This window comes from Pleurodeles waltl, chromosome 6, assembly GCF_031143425.1.
Source record: "Pleurodeles waltl isolate 20211129_DDA chromosome 6, aPleWal1.hap1.20221129, whole genome shotgun sequence".
Taxonomy (NCBI): domain Eukaryota; kingdom Metazoa; phylum Chordata; class Amphibia; order Caudata; family Salamandridae; genus Pleurodeles; species Pleurodeles waltl.
In genome coordinates this window covers 806,778,799-806,791,813 of record NC_090445.1, presented here as the reverse complement: position 1 = coordinate 806,791,813, position 13,015 = coordinate 806,778,799, and positions in this window count along the sequence as shown.

Here is a 13,015-nt window from a genome sequence, read left to right as displayed (position 1 = left end):
GGTGCGGCCGACGCCCACACACCCTCCCTGGTGCGGGTCACGACCAGTGGGCGACACCAGGAAGGGTATTAATTTTTTTTTTCTTCTTTAACCTTTCCCCGGGAGACACAGAGGCTTCCGTGTCTCCCCCCCACACCCCACCCGCCCCTTTGTGACGCCAGCACGCCACGAGGCGCGCTGACGTTTCAAAGGTGTTTTCCCCATCAAAGCAGGAAGCAGCCTTGCGGGCGCTTCCTGCTTCGATGGGGAAAACGGCCTTCCCCACGTTCGGGAAGGCCTCGTAAGAAAGGGGAGAGCTGTGCTGCGATCGGGGGCCAGGAAACACTTTCAGGTTTCCTGGCCTCCCGATCGCAGCTGTGCTGTGATCGGGGGGGCCAGGAAACACTTTCAAAAGGCCTCATAAGAAAGGGGAGACTCTCCCCTTTCTTACGAGGCCCTCTGAAACTGTTTCCTGGCCCCCGATCGCAGAGGCCTTCTGAAACTGTTTCCTGGCCCCCGATCGCAGCACAGCTGCGATCGGGGGCCAGGAAACAGTTTTAGAGGGCCTCGTGAGAAAGGGGAGAGTCTCCCCTTTCTTACGAGGCCTTCTGAAAGTGTTTCCTGGCCCCCGATCGCAGCACTTTGGAGGGGCGGCCCCCTCGGAAAACGGGCCGCCCCCCCCCGGGGCATATTTTTTATTTTAAAAAAAGGTAGGTGCCCCCTGGGGGGGGGCGCGATCGCGCCCCCCCATGGGATTTTTTTTTTCTTTTCCCCAAAAATAAAATAAAAAAATAAAAATATAAAATTAAATTACAGGGGGTCGCCCTTGGGCAGGGTGACCCCCTGAGGGGGCAATATTTTTTTTTAGATGTTGTAGGGTTTCCCTGGGGGCCATTTTGGCCCCCAAGGAAACCATACAACAACTAAAAAAAATAGATCTATATATAGATCTATATATATATATATCTATGTAGATAGATATATCTATGTACATGGATATATCTACAGATATATCTATGTAGATATATATATATATATATAGAGGTAAATCTATATATATCAATCAAAGATTTATAAAGCGCGCTACTCACCCGTGAGGGTCTCAAGGCGCTGGAGGGGGGGAAGGGGGAGGGAAAGGGGCTGGGAGGTTCACTGTTCGAAAAGCCAGGTTTTGAGGCCCTTCCTGAAAAGAAGTAGGTTTTGGGTCTTGGGAAGGTGGGTTGTGAGGGCGTTCCAGGTTTTGGGTGCAAGGTAGGAGAAGGATCTGCCCCCGGTGGTGGTGTGTGTGATGCGGGGGACAGAGGCGAGAGAGAGGTCAGCTGAGTGGACGTTTCGTGTGGGGGTGTGGAAGGTGAATCTCGTTGAGGTAGGCAGGGCCTGTGTTGTGGAGTGATTTGTGTGCGAGGATGAAGATCTTGAAGGTGATCCTTTTGTCAGTGGGGAGCCAGTGGAGGGATTTGAGGTGTGGAGAGATGTGTTCGTGTCGGGGGAGGTAGAGGATGAGTCGTGCTGCTGAGTTCTGGATGCGCGTAGTTTGCGCTTGAGTTTTAGAGTGGCGCCGGCGTAGAGGGCGTTTCCGTAATCAAGCCTGCTGCTGATGAGTGTGTGAGTGACAGTTTTTCTGGTCTCTGTGGGGATCCATTTAAATGTTTTTCAGTATACGGAGTGTGTTGAAGCATGAGGAGGTGAGAGCGTTGATTTGTTGGGTCATCGAGAGCGAGGAGTCTAGGATGATGCTGAGGTTGCGTGCGTGGTTGGCGGGGGTGGGTGCAGGGCCTAGCATGGTGGGCCACCATGAGGGGTCCCAGGTGTTTTTGTGTGGGTCAAAGAGGTATATTTCGGTTTTGCTTGAGTTGAGTTTCAGGTGGTTGGCTGTCATATATATATCACTTTTGTCAATATGTGTGTGGTTTCCCTGGGGGGAAAAGGGTCCGACTTGTCTAGTGGCAGTTTTAGTGCCATAAAGAAGCGCAGAAGGTTTATATGCCTACTGCAAAGAGCAAATCTGTATTTTATGTAAATAGCTGAGTACATTAGTAAAGTCAGCCATTACCTGCGCTATAATACCAATGAAATGTATGTGCGGGGTGGAGGGCGGCTATGGAGAGATGAAGGGCACTTTTGCTGGGTGGTAATGAGGGAATCCGAGGATGAGGGAGTGGGAGCACCAATAATGATTGTTGGACTGGGCGCAGGAGGTGCTAAAGACTGTGACGAATGGTATGTGACAAGGTGTTTTTTGAGTGTCTTGAAAGTACGTGCTGATTGAGGGAAGAAGCGCAGGTAAGGTGGCCTCTACTGTTGCACGTATCTCACACACACCATCGATTTTGTGACTGTCTACGTAGGCTAGTGTTTTAGAGCAACAGTTTAGCAAATAGCAGAGATGGCATCTTGATGGATGACTGCTGCCTGCACTCGGGTTATAGAGGACCGCTCTGACATAGGATCAGAGACTGATACATCAGATACTGAGACAGCATCTGAGGGATAGGACAATGGCGCAGACTCTGGGAGAGATTTTTCAGTCAGAGGAGTCCCATTCGATAACTCCTCTTCCAGTACATTATGAGGGAGGTCATGAGGACAGTCCTGCTGTCCCTTCGCAAGCTGTTCGTGCAACTGGGTAACAGTGGGTTAGGCCAGCCCAGAGAGCAGGTGAATGCGGCGGCAAGCAGAGAGAGAGTGAGAGAGAGAGTGCTCTCTTGGGAGCTCCCCAATTTAGTTCATCCCCAAATTCCACCACCCAAATCATATTGTGGAGACATCAAAATTATCTATGGCAAAACAAACTGGTTTTGTAAGGCAGGCACCTGTGTTTTTGGTCCTGGATTCGGTGGCCATATAGAGAAACACACTAAACCCACACATTTCTGGAAACTAGACATTCGGGGGAGTCCACAGAGGTGTGACTTGTGTGGATTCCCCAAAGTTTTCTTACCCAGAATACCCTGCAAAGCTGAAATGTTGGAAAAAAACCTCAATGTTTCTTGCATTTCTGTCACACAAACTACAGGAATATGCTGGGATCCACAACATTCCTACCACCCAGTGACTCCTCACCTGTCCTGATAAAAACACTACCCCACTTGAGTGCCTACACCTAGTGCCTGTGTCAGGAATGGATCACCCCAGGGTCAACAGCTGCCTCACGTAAGGACCAACATTGACCGTTGTGTGATCTATTCCTGTCGTGGGCACCAGGCCTAACCACACAAGTGAGGTATCATATTTATCGGGAGACTTGGGGGAACGCTGGGTGGAAGGAAATTTGTGGCTTCTCTCAGATTCCAGAACTTTCTGTCACGAAATGTGAGGAAAACGTGTTATTTTAGCCACATTTTGAGGTTTGCAAAGGATTCTGGGTAACAGAACCTGGTCAGAACCCCACAAGTCACCTCATCTTGGATTCCCCTGGGTTTCTAGTTTTCAAAAATGTGCTGGTTTGCTAGGTTTCCCCAGGTGCCGGCTGAGCTAGAGGCCAAAATCCACAGGTAGGCACTGTTTTCTATGAAAAAATGTGATGTGTCCACGTTGTGTTTTGGGGCATTTCCTGTCGCGGGCGCCAGGCCTACCCACACAAGTGAGGTATCATTTTTATCGGGAGACTTGGGGGAAAGCTGGGTGGAAGGAAATTTGTGGCTCCTCTCAGATTCCAGAACTTTCTGTCACCGAAATGTGAGGAAAACTTGTTTTTTTAGCCACTTTTTGAGGTTTGCAAAGGATTCTGGGTAACAGAATCTGGTCAGAGCCCCACCAGTCACCCCATCTTGGATTCCCCTAGGTCTCTAGTTTTCAAAAATGCACAGGTTTGGTAGGTTTCCCTATGTGCCGGCTGAGCTAGAGGCCAAAATCTACAGGTAGGCACTTTGCAAAAAACAGCTCTGTATTTTGTCAAAAAATGGGATGTGTCCACATTGTGTTTTGGGGCATTTCCTGTGGCGGGCGCTAGGCCTACCCACACAAGTGAGGTATAATTTTTATCGGGAGACTTGGGGGAACGCTGTGTGGAAGGAAATTTGTGGCTCCTCTCAGATTCCAGAACTTTCTGTCACCGAAATGAGAGGAAAACTTGTTTTTTTAGCCACTTTTTAGGTTTGCAAAGGATTCTGGGTAACAGAACCTGGTCAGAGCCCCACGAGTCACCCCATCTTGGATTTCCCTAGGTCTCTAGTTTTCAAAAATGCACAGGTTTGGTAGGTTTCCCTATGTGCCGGCTGAGCTAGAGGCCAAAATCTACAGGTAGGCACTTTGTAAAAAACAGCTCTGTATTTTGTCAAAAAATGGGATGTGTCCACGTTGTGTTTTGGGGCATTTCCTGTAGCGGGCGCTAGGCCTACCCACACAAGTGAGGTATCATTTTTATCGGGAGACTTGGGGGAACGCTGCGTGGAAGGAAATTTGTGGCTCCTCTCAGATTCCAGAACTTTCTGTCACCGAAATTTGAGGAAAACTTGTTTTTTTAGCCACTTTTTGAGGTTTGCAAAGGATTCTGGGTAACAGAACCTGGTCAGAGCCCCACCAGTCACCTTATCTTGCATTCCCCTAGGTCTCTAGTTTTAAAAAATGCACAGGTTTGGTAGGTTTCCCTATGTGCCGGCTGAGCTAGAGGCCAAAATCTACAGGTAGGCACTTTGTAAAAAACAGCTCTGTATTTTGTCAAAAAATGGGATGTGTCCACGTTGTGTTTTGGGGCATTTCCTGTGGCGGGCGCTAGGCCTACCCACACAAGTGAGGTATCATTTTTATTGGGAGACTTGGGGGAACGCTGGGTGGAAGGACATTTGTGGCTCTTCTCAGATTCCAGAACTTTCTGTCACCGAAATGTGAGGAAAACTTGTTTTTTTAGCCACTTTTAGAGGTTTGCAAAGGATTCTGGGTAACAGAACCTGGTCAGAGCCCCACGAGTCACCCCATCTTGGATTCCCCTAGGTCTCTAGTTTTCAAAAATGCACAGGTTTGGTAGGTTTCCCTATGTGCCGGCTGAGGTAGAGGCCAAAATCTACAGGTAGGCACTTTGCAAAAAACAGCTCTGTATTTTGTCAAAAAATGGGATGTGTCCACGTTGTGTTTTGGGGCATTTCCTGTGGCGGGCGCTAGGCCTACCCACACAAGTGAGGTATCATTTTTATTAGGAGACTTGGGGGAACGCTGGGTGGAAGGAAATTTGTGGCTCCTCTCAGATTCCAGAACTTTCTGTCACCGAAATGTGAGGAAAACTTGTTTTTTTAGCCACTTTTTGAGGTTTGCTAAGGATTCTGGGTAAGAGAACCTGGTCAGAGCCCCACGAGTCACCCCATCTTGGATTCCCCTAGGTCTCTAGTTTTCAAAAATGCACAGGTTTGGTAGTTTTCCCTATGTGCCGGCTGAGCTAGAGGCCAAAATCTACAGGTAGGCACTTTGCAAAAAACAGCTCTGTATTTTGTCAAAAAATGGGAAGTGTCCACGTTGTGTTTTGGGGCATTTCCTGTGGCGGGCGCTAGGCCTACCCACACAAGTGAGGTATCATTTTTATTAGGAGACTTGGGGGAACGCAGAGTGGAAGGAAATTTGTGGCTCCTCTCAGATTCCAAAACTTTCTGCCACAGAAATGTGAGGAACATGTGTTTTTTTAGCCAAATTTTGAGGTTTGCAGAAGATTCTGAGTAACAGAACCTGGTCCGAGCCCCACAAGTCACCCCATCTTGGATTCCCCTAGGTCTCTAGTTTTCAGAAATGCACAGGTTTGGTAGGTTTCCCTGGGTGCCGGCTGAGCTAGAGGCCAAAATCTACAGGTAGGCACTTTGCAAAAATCACCTCTGTTTTCTTTAAAAAAATTGGATGCGTCCACGTTGCGCTTTGGGGCGCTTCCTGTGGCGGGCGCCAGACCTACCCACACAAGTGAGGTATCATTTTTATCGGGAGACTTGGGGGAACGCTGGGTGGAAGGAAATTTGTGGTTCCTCTCAGATTCCAGAACTTTCTGCCACAGAAATGTGAGGACCATGTGTTTTTTTAGCCAAATTTTGAGGTTTGCAAAGGATTCTGGGTAACAGAGCCTGGTCCGAGCCCCACAAGTCACCCCATCTTGAATTCCACTAGGTCTCTAGTTTTCAGAAATGCACAGGGTTGGTAGGTTTCCCTAGGTGCCGGCTGAGCTAGAGGCCAAAATCTATAGGTAGGCACTTTGCAAAAATCACCTCTGTTTTCTTTAAAAAAATTGGATGTGTCCACGTTGCGCTTTGGGGCGTTTCCTGTGGCGGGCGCTAGGCCTACCCACACAAGTGAGGTATCATTTTTATCGGGAGACTTGGGGAAAAGCTGGGTGGAAGGAAATTTGTGGCTCCTCTCAGATTCCAGAACTTTCTGTCACCGAAATTTGAGGAAAACTTGTTTTTTTAGCCACTTTTGAGGTTTGCAAAGGATTCTGGGTAACAGAACCTGGTCAGAGCCCCACGAGTCACCCCATCTTGGATTCCCCTTGGTCTCTAGTTTTCACAAATGCACAGGTTTGGTAGGTTTCCCTATGTGCCGGCTGAGCTAGAGGCCAAAATCTACAGGTAGGCACTTTGCAAAAAACAGCTCTGTATTTTGTCAAAAAATGGGATGTGTCCACGTTGTGTTTTGGGGCATTTCCTGTGGCGGGCGCTAGGCCTACCCACACAAGTGAGGTATAATTTTTATTAGGAGACTTGGGGAAAAGCTGGGTGGAAGGAAATTTGTGGCTCCTCTCAGATTCCAGAACTTTCTGTCACCGAAATTTGAGGAAAACTTGTTTTTTTAGCCACTTTTAGAGGTTTGCAAAGGATTCTGGGTAACAGAACCTGGTCAGAGCCCCACGAGTCACCCCATCTTGGATTCCCCTAGGTCTCTAGTTTTCAAAAATGCACAGGTTTGGTAGGTTTCCCTATGTGCCGGCTGAGGTAGAGGCCAAAATCTACAGGTAGGCACTTTGCAAAAAACAGCTCTGTATTTTGTCAAAAAATGGGAAGTGTCCACGTTGTGTTTTGGGGCATTTCCTGTGGCGGGCGCTAGGCCTACCCACACAAGTGAGGTATCATTTTTATTAGGAGACTTGGGGGAACGCTGGGTGGAAGGAAATTTGTGGCTCCTCTCAGATTCCAGAACTTTCTGTCACCGAAATGTGAGGAAAACTTGTTTTTTTAGCCACTTTTTGAGGTTTGCTAAGGATTCTGGGTAAGAGAACCTGGTCAGAGCCCCACGAGTCACCCCATCTTGGATTCCCCTAGGTCTCTAGTTTTCAAAAATGCACAGGTTTGGTAGTTTTCCCTATGTGCCGGCTGAGCTAGAGGCCAAAATCTACAGGTAGGCACTTTGCAAAAAACAGCTCTGTATTTTGTCAAAAAATGGGAAGTGTCCACGTTGTGTTTTGGGGCATTTCCTGTGGCGGGCGCTAGGCCTACCCACACAAGTGAGGTATCATTTTTATTAGGAGACTTGGGGGAACGCAGAGTGGAAGGAAATTTGTGGCTCCTCTCAGATTCCAAAACTTTCTGCCACAGAAATGTGAGGAACATGTGTTTTTTTAGCCAAATTTTGAGGTTTGCAGAAGATTCTGAGTAACAGAACCTGGTCCGAGCCCCACAAGTCACCCCATCTTGGATTCCCCTAGGTCTCTAGTTTTCAGAAATGCACAGGTTTGGTAGGTTTCCCTGGGTGCCGGCTGAGCTAGAGGCCAAAATCTACAGGTAGGCACTTTGCAAAAATCACCTCTGTTTTCTTTTAAAAAATTGGATGCGTCCACGTTGCGCTTTGGGGCGCTTCCTGTGGCGGGCGCCAGACCTACCCACACAAGTGAGGTATCATTTTTATCGGGAGACTTGGGGGAACACTGGGTGGAAGGAAATTTGTGGTTCCTCTCAGATTCCAGAACTTTCTGCCACAGAAATGTGAGGACCATGTGTTTTTTTAGCCAAATTTTGAGGTTTGCAAAGGATTCTGGGTAACAGAGCCTGGTCCGAGCCCCACAAGTCACCCCATCTTGAATTCCACTAGGTCTCTAGTTTTCAGAAATGCACAGGGTTGGTAGGTTTCCCTAGGTGCCGGCTGAGCTAGAGGCCAAAATCTATAGGTAGGCACTTTGCAAAAATCACCTCTGTTTTCTTTAAAAAAATTGGATGTGTCCACGTTGCGCTTTGGGGCGTTTCCTGTGGCGGGCGCTAGGCCTACCCACACAAGTGAGGTATCATTTTTATCGGGAGACTTGGGGAAAAGCTGGGTGGAAGGAAATTTGTGGCTCCTCTCAGATTCCAGAACTTTCTGTCACCGAAATTTGAGGAAAACTTGTTTTTTTAGCCACTTTTGAGGTTTGCAAAGGATTCTGGGTAACAGAACCTGGTCAGAGCCCCACGAGTCACCCCATCTTGGATTCCCCTTGGTCTCTAGTTTTCACAAATGCACAGGTTTGGTAGGTTTCCCTATGTGTCGGCTGAGCTAGAGGCCAAAATCTACAGGTAGGCACTTTGCAAAAAACAGCTCTGTATTTTGTCAAAAAATGGGATGTGTCCACGTTGTGTTTTGGGGCATTTCCTGTGGCGGGCGCTAGGCCTACCCACACAAGTGAGGTATAATTTTTATTAGGAGACTTGGGGAAAAGCTGGGTGGAAGGAAATTTGTGGCTCCTCTCAGATTCCAGAACTTTCTGTCACCGAAATTTGAGGAAAACTTGTTTTTTTAGCCACTTTTTGAGGTTTGCAAAGGATTCTGGGTAACAGAACCTGGTCAGAGCCCCACGAGTCACCCCATCTTGGATTCCCCTTGGTCTCTAGTTTTCAAAAATGCACAGGTTTGGTAGGTTTCCCTATGTGCCGGCTGAGCTAGAGGCTAAAATCTACAGGTAGGCACTTTGCAAAAACAGCTCTGTATTTTGTCAAAAAATGGGATGTGTCCACGTTGTGTTTTGGGGCATTTCCTGTGGCGGGCGCTAGGCCTACCCACACAAGTGAGGTATAATTTTTATTAGGAGACTTGGGGAACGCTGGGTGGAAGGAAATTTGTGGCTCCTCTCAGATTCCAGAACTTTCTGTCACCGAAATGTGAGGAAAACTTGTTTTTTTAGCCACTTTTTGAGGTTTGCAAAGGATTCTGGGTAACAGAACCTGGTCAGAGCCCCACGAGTCACCCCATCTTGGATTCCCCTAGGTCTCTAGTTTTAAAAAATGCACAGGTTTGGTAGGTTTCCCTATGTGCCGGCTGAGCTAGAGGCCAAAATCTACAGGTAGGCACTTTGCAAAAAACAGCTCTGTATTTTGTCAAAAAATGGGATGTGTCCACGTTGTGTTTTGGGGCATTTCCTGTGGCGGGCGCTAGGCCTACCCACACAAGTGAGGTATCATTTTTATCGGGAGACTTGGGGGAAAGCTGGGTGGAAGGAAATTTGTGGCTCCTCTCAGATTCCAGAACTTTCTGTCACCGAAATTTGAGGAAAACTTGTTTTTTTAGCCACTTTTTGAGGTTTGCAAAGGATTCTGGGTAACAGAACCTGGTCAGAGCCCCACGAGTCACCCCATCTTGGATTCCCCTAGGTCTCTAGTTTTCAAAAATACACAGGTTTGGTAGGTTTCCCTATGTGCCGGCTGAGCTAGAGGCCAAAATCTACGTGTAGGCACTTTGCAAAAAACAGCTCTGTATTTTGTCAAAAAATGGGATGTGTCCACGTTGTGTTTTGGGGCATTTCCTGTGGCGGGCGCTAGGCCTACCCACACAAGTGAGGTATCATTTTTATCGGGAGACTTGGGGAAAAGCTGGGTGGAAGGAAATTTGTGGCTCCTCTCAGATTCCAGAACTTTCTGTCACCGAAATTTGAGGAAAACTTGTTTTTTTAGCCACTTTTGAGGTTTGCAAAGGATTCTGGGTAACAGAACCTGGTCAGAGCCCCACGAGTCACCCCATCTTGGATTCCCCTTGGTCTCTAGTTTTAAAAAATGCACAGGTTTGGTAGGTTTCCCTATGTGCCGGCTGAGCTAGAGGCCAAAATCTACAGGTAGGCACTTTGCAAAAAACAGCTCTGTATTTTGTCAAAAAATGGGATGTGTCCACGTTGTGTTTTGGGGCATTTCCTGTGGCGGGCGCTAGGCCTACCCACACAAGTGAGGTATCATTTTTATCGGGAGACTTGGAGGAATGCTGGGTGGAAGGAAATTTGTGGCTCCTCTCAGATTCCAGAACTTTCTGTCACCGAAATGTGAGGAAAACGTGTTTTTTTAGCCACTTTTTGAGGTTTGCAAAGGATTCTGGGTAACAGAACCTGGTCAGAGCCCCACGAGTCACCCCATCTTGGATTTCCCTAGGTCTCTAGTTTAAAAAAATGCACAGGTTTGGTAGGTTTCCCTATGTGCCGGCTGAGCTAGAGGCTAAAATCTACAGGTAGGCACTTTGCAAAAACAGCTCTGTATTTTGTCAAAAAATGGGATGTGTCCACGTTGTGTTTTGGGGCATTTCCTGTGGCGGGCGCTAGGCCTACCCACACAAGTGAGGTATCATTTTTATATGGAGACTTGGGGGAACATACAATAGCAAACCAAGTGTTATTGCCCCTTATCTTTCTCTACATTTTTTCCTTCCAAATATAAGAGTGTGTGTAAAAAAGACGTCTATTTGAGAAATGCCCTGCAATTCACATGCTAGTATGGGCACCTCGGAATTCAGAGATGTGCAAATAACCACTGCTCCTCAAAACCTTATCTTGATCCCATTTTGGAAATGTAAAGGTTTTCTTGATACCTCTTTTTCACTCTTCATATTTCAGCAAATGAATTGCTGTATACCCAGTATAGAATGAAAACCAACTGCAGGGTGCAGCTCATTTATTGGCTCTGGGTACCTAGGGTTCTTGATGAACCTACAAGCCCTTTATATCCCCGCAACCAGAAGAGTCCAGCAAACAAAACGTTATATTGCTTTCAGAAATCTGACATCGCAGGAAAAAGTTACAGAGTAAAACATAAAGAAAAATGGCTGTTGTTTTCAGCTCAATTTCAATATTTTTTTATTTCAGCTGTTATTTTATTTAGGAAAACCTTGTAGGATCTACACAAATGACCCCTTGCTGAATTCAGAATTAAGTCTAGGTTTCAGAAATGTTTAGCTTTCCGGGATCCAGCATTGGTATCATACCCATTCCTGTCACTAACTGGAAGGAGGTTGAAAGCACCAAAAATAGTAAAAATGGGGTATGTCCCAGTAAAATGCCAAATTTGTGTTGGAAAATGTGGTTTTCTGATTCAAGTCTGCCCATTCCTGAAAGGTGGGAAGATAGTGATTTCAGCACCAGAAACGCTTTGTTGATGGCATTTTCAGGGGAAAAACCACAAGCCTTCTTCGGCAGCCCTTTTTTCCCATTTTTTTGGAAAATACGAAATTTTCACTGTATTTTGGCTATTTTCCTGGTCTCCTCCATGTGAAACCACAAACTCTGGGTACCATTAGAATCCCTAGGATGTTGGAAAAAAATTGGCGTGGATAGCTTATGTGGACAAAAAGTTATGAAGGCCTAAGCTCGAACTACCCCAAATAGCCAAAAAAGGGCTCAGCACTGGGGGGGGAAACGGCCCAGCAGCTAAGGGGTTAAAAAAAAAAAATACATTTCCCAAAACGTGCAGCACATCTCATTCCAAACAGAACCTGCTGACTCACTTTTGTTTTCATTTTCTGATCACAGTCTTTTTGTCTGTCTTGGTGGGAGGTTGTGAGAGTTTTGTGGAGAGATTTGTGGTGCTTTTGGAGTGCTGTGCTGGTCTGTGTTGTGTCCCTGCACTGTTCCTTGTGTTCTTTTGGTGTGTGGTAATCGTTTTGACTACTGTGTGGTCATTGTATTGTGATGTATTTGTACTGGGGTAGTTTAGTAGTTGGGTCTGGTGGGGTTAGGGTAGTGTTTTGATTCTTGGGACGATAAGATGCTGTGGAAGGGTAGAATGTTGGGGAAGGGTAGGGCCTGTCATTTTGGAGCAGATGTAATGGGGAGGATTTATTTGGTTTATCCATCACTGCCTCCCACACTTTGTGGCCCAGGGTTCAAGGGTGATTTAGGGCTACCAGACTTAGGCAAGGAAGCTGCACTGGGGCAAGGTTTTGGCCCATATCAATAGGCTATTTAAGGTGGGGAGGATGGTACGTCCACTGAAGCATCGATGGGCAGACCTGATTGTGTGTGAGGCTGACCTGCTGGACTTCCTCGGAGTTGAGGTCAGCGGAACAGTAGGTGAGTATGAGGATTTTGTAGGTTAATCCAGTAGTGTGAATGCTATTGCATGTATGTTTGATATACACCGATTTTTTCTAAGTAAAGCATCTGGGCTGAACTGTGTGTGAAGTCAATTCTGTAAATACGCAACCATGAAAAGGCCAGTGAAGCAACATGCTGTAGTAATTTATCAAAAAAACAATCTTTTCCCCAGTATGGTATATTAGATCTCTTTGACACTGACATAATGTGTAGAAATGTTGGAACTACTGTGTCATGGACGTCTAGTACATGTCCACTGCAAATCATGTCCTAAACCATTAGAGAATTTACACATGTCATATGTTGCATAGTCTTGTACATGTGATGATGGAAGTGATGCAGGAGTCAAGTAAACATGCCTTAGTGTGTTCCTTGAGTCACATATGTACTTGGTGACATGACAATTGTTCATGTTTGCTAAATGAAGCACTAATGAGATCTATGCAAAACTGGGTACAATGTGGCTGAGACATGTATATATCATTCTTGCACACATCTTACCATGCCAAGCTGACCTATGAAATGTTTTGTAACATGTACATCTCAATAGCTTATTTTCTGGGTTATCTTCATCCAAAGTCCCCTATGTATTTCATGAAAGTAAGTGTCATGTGCTATATGTAACCATGCTGTTTATTGTTCAACATTTACAAAGCAAAGTCTCATTCTTATTCTTGCAGGTGATCCACGTCCCTATACCACTGGAGAAGTCTCCACTTTTGCTGACCCTGAACATGCCAATAAGTGTCACAAAACTTGACATCTTCTGTGCTGATAGCATGATGTGAGATGTGGTATCGTGAGCTGTGATGG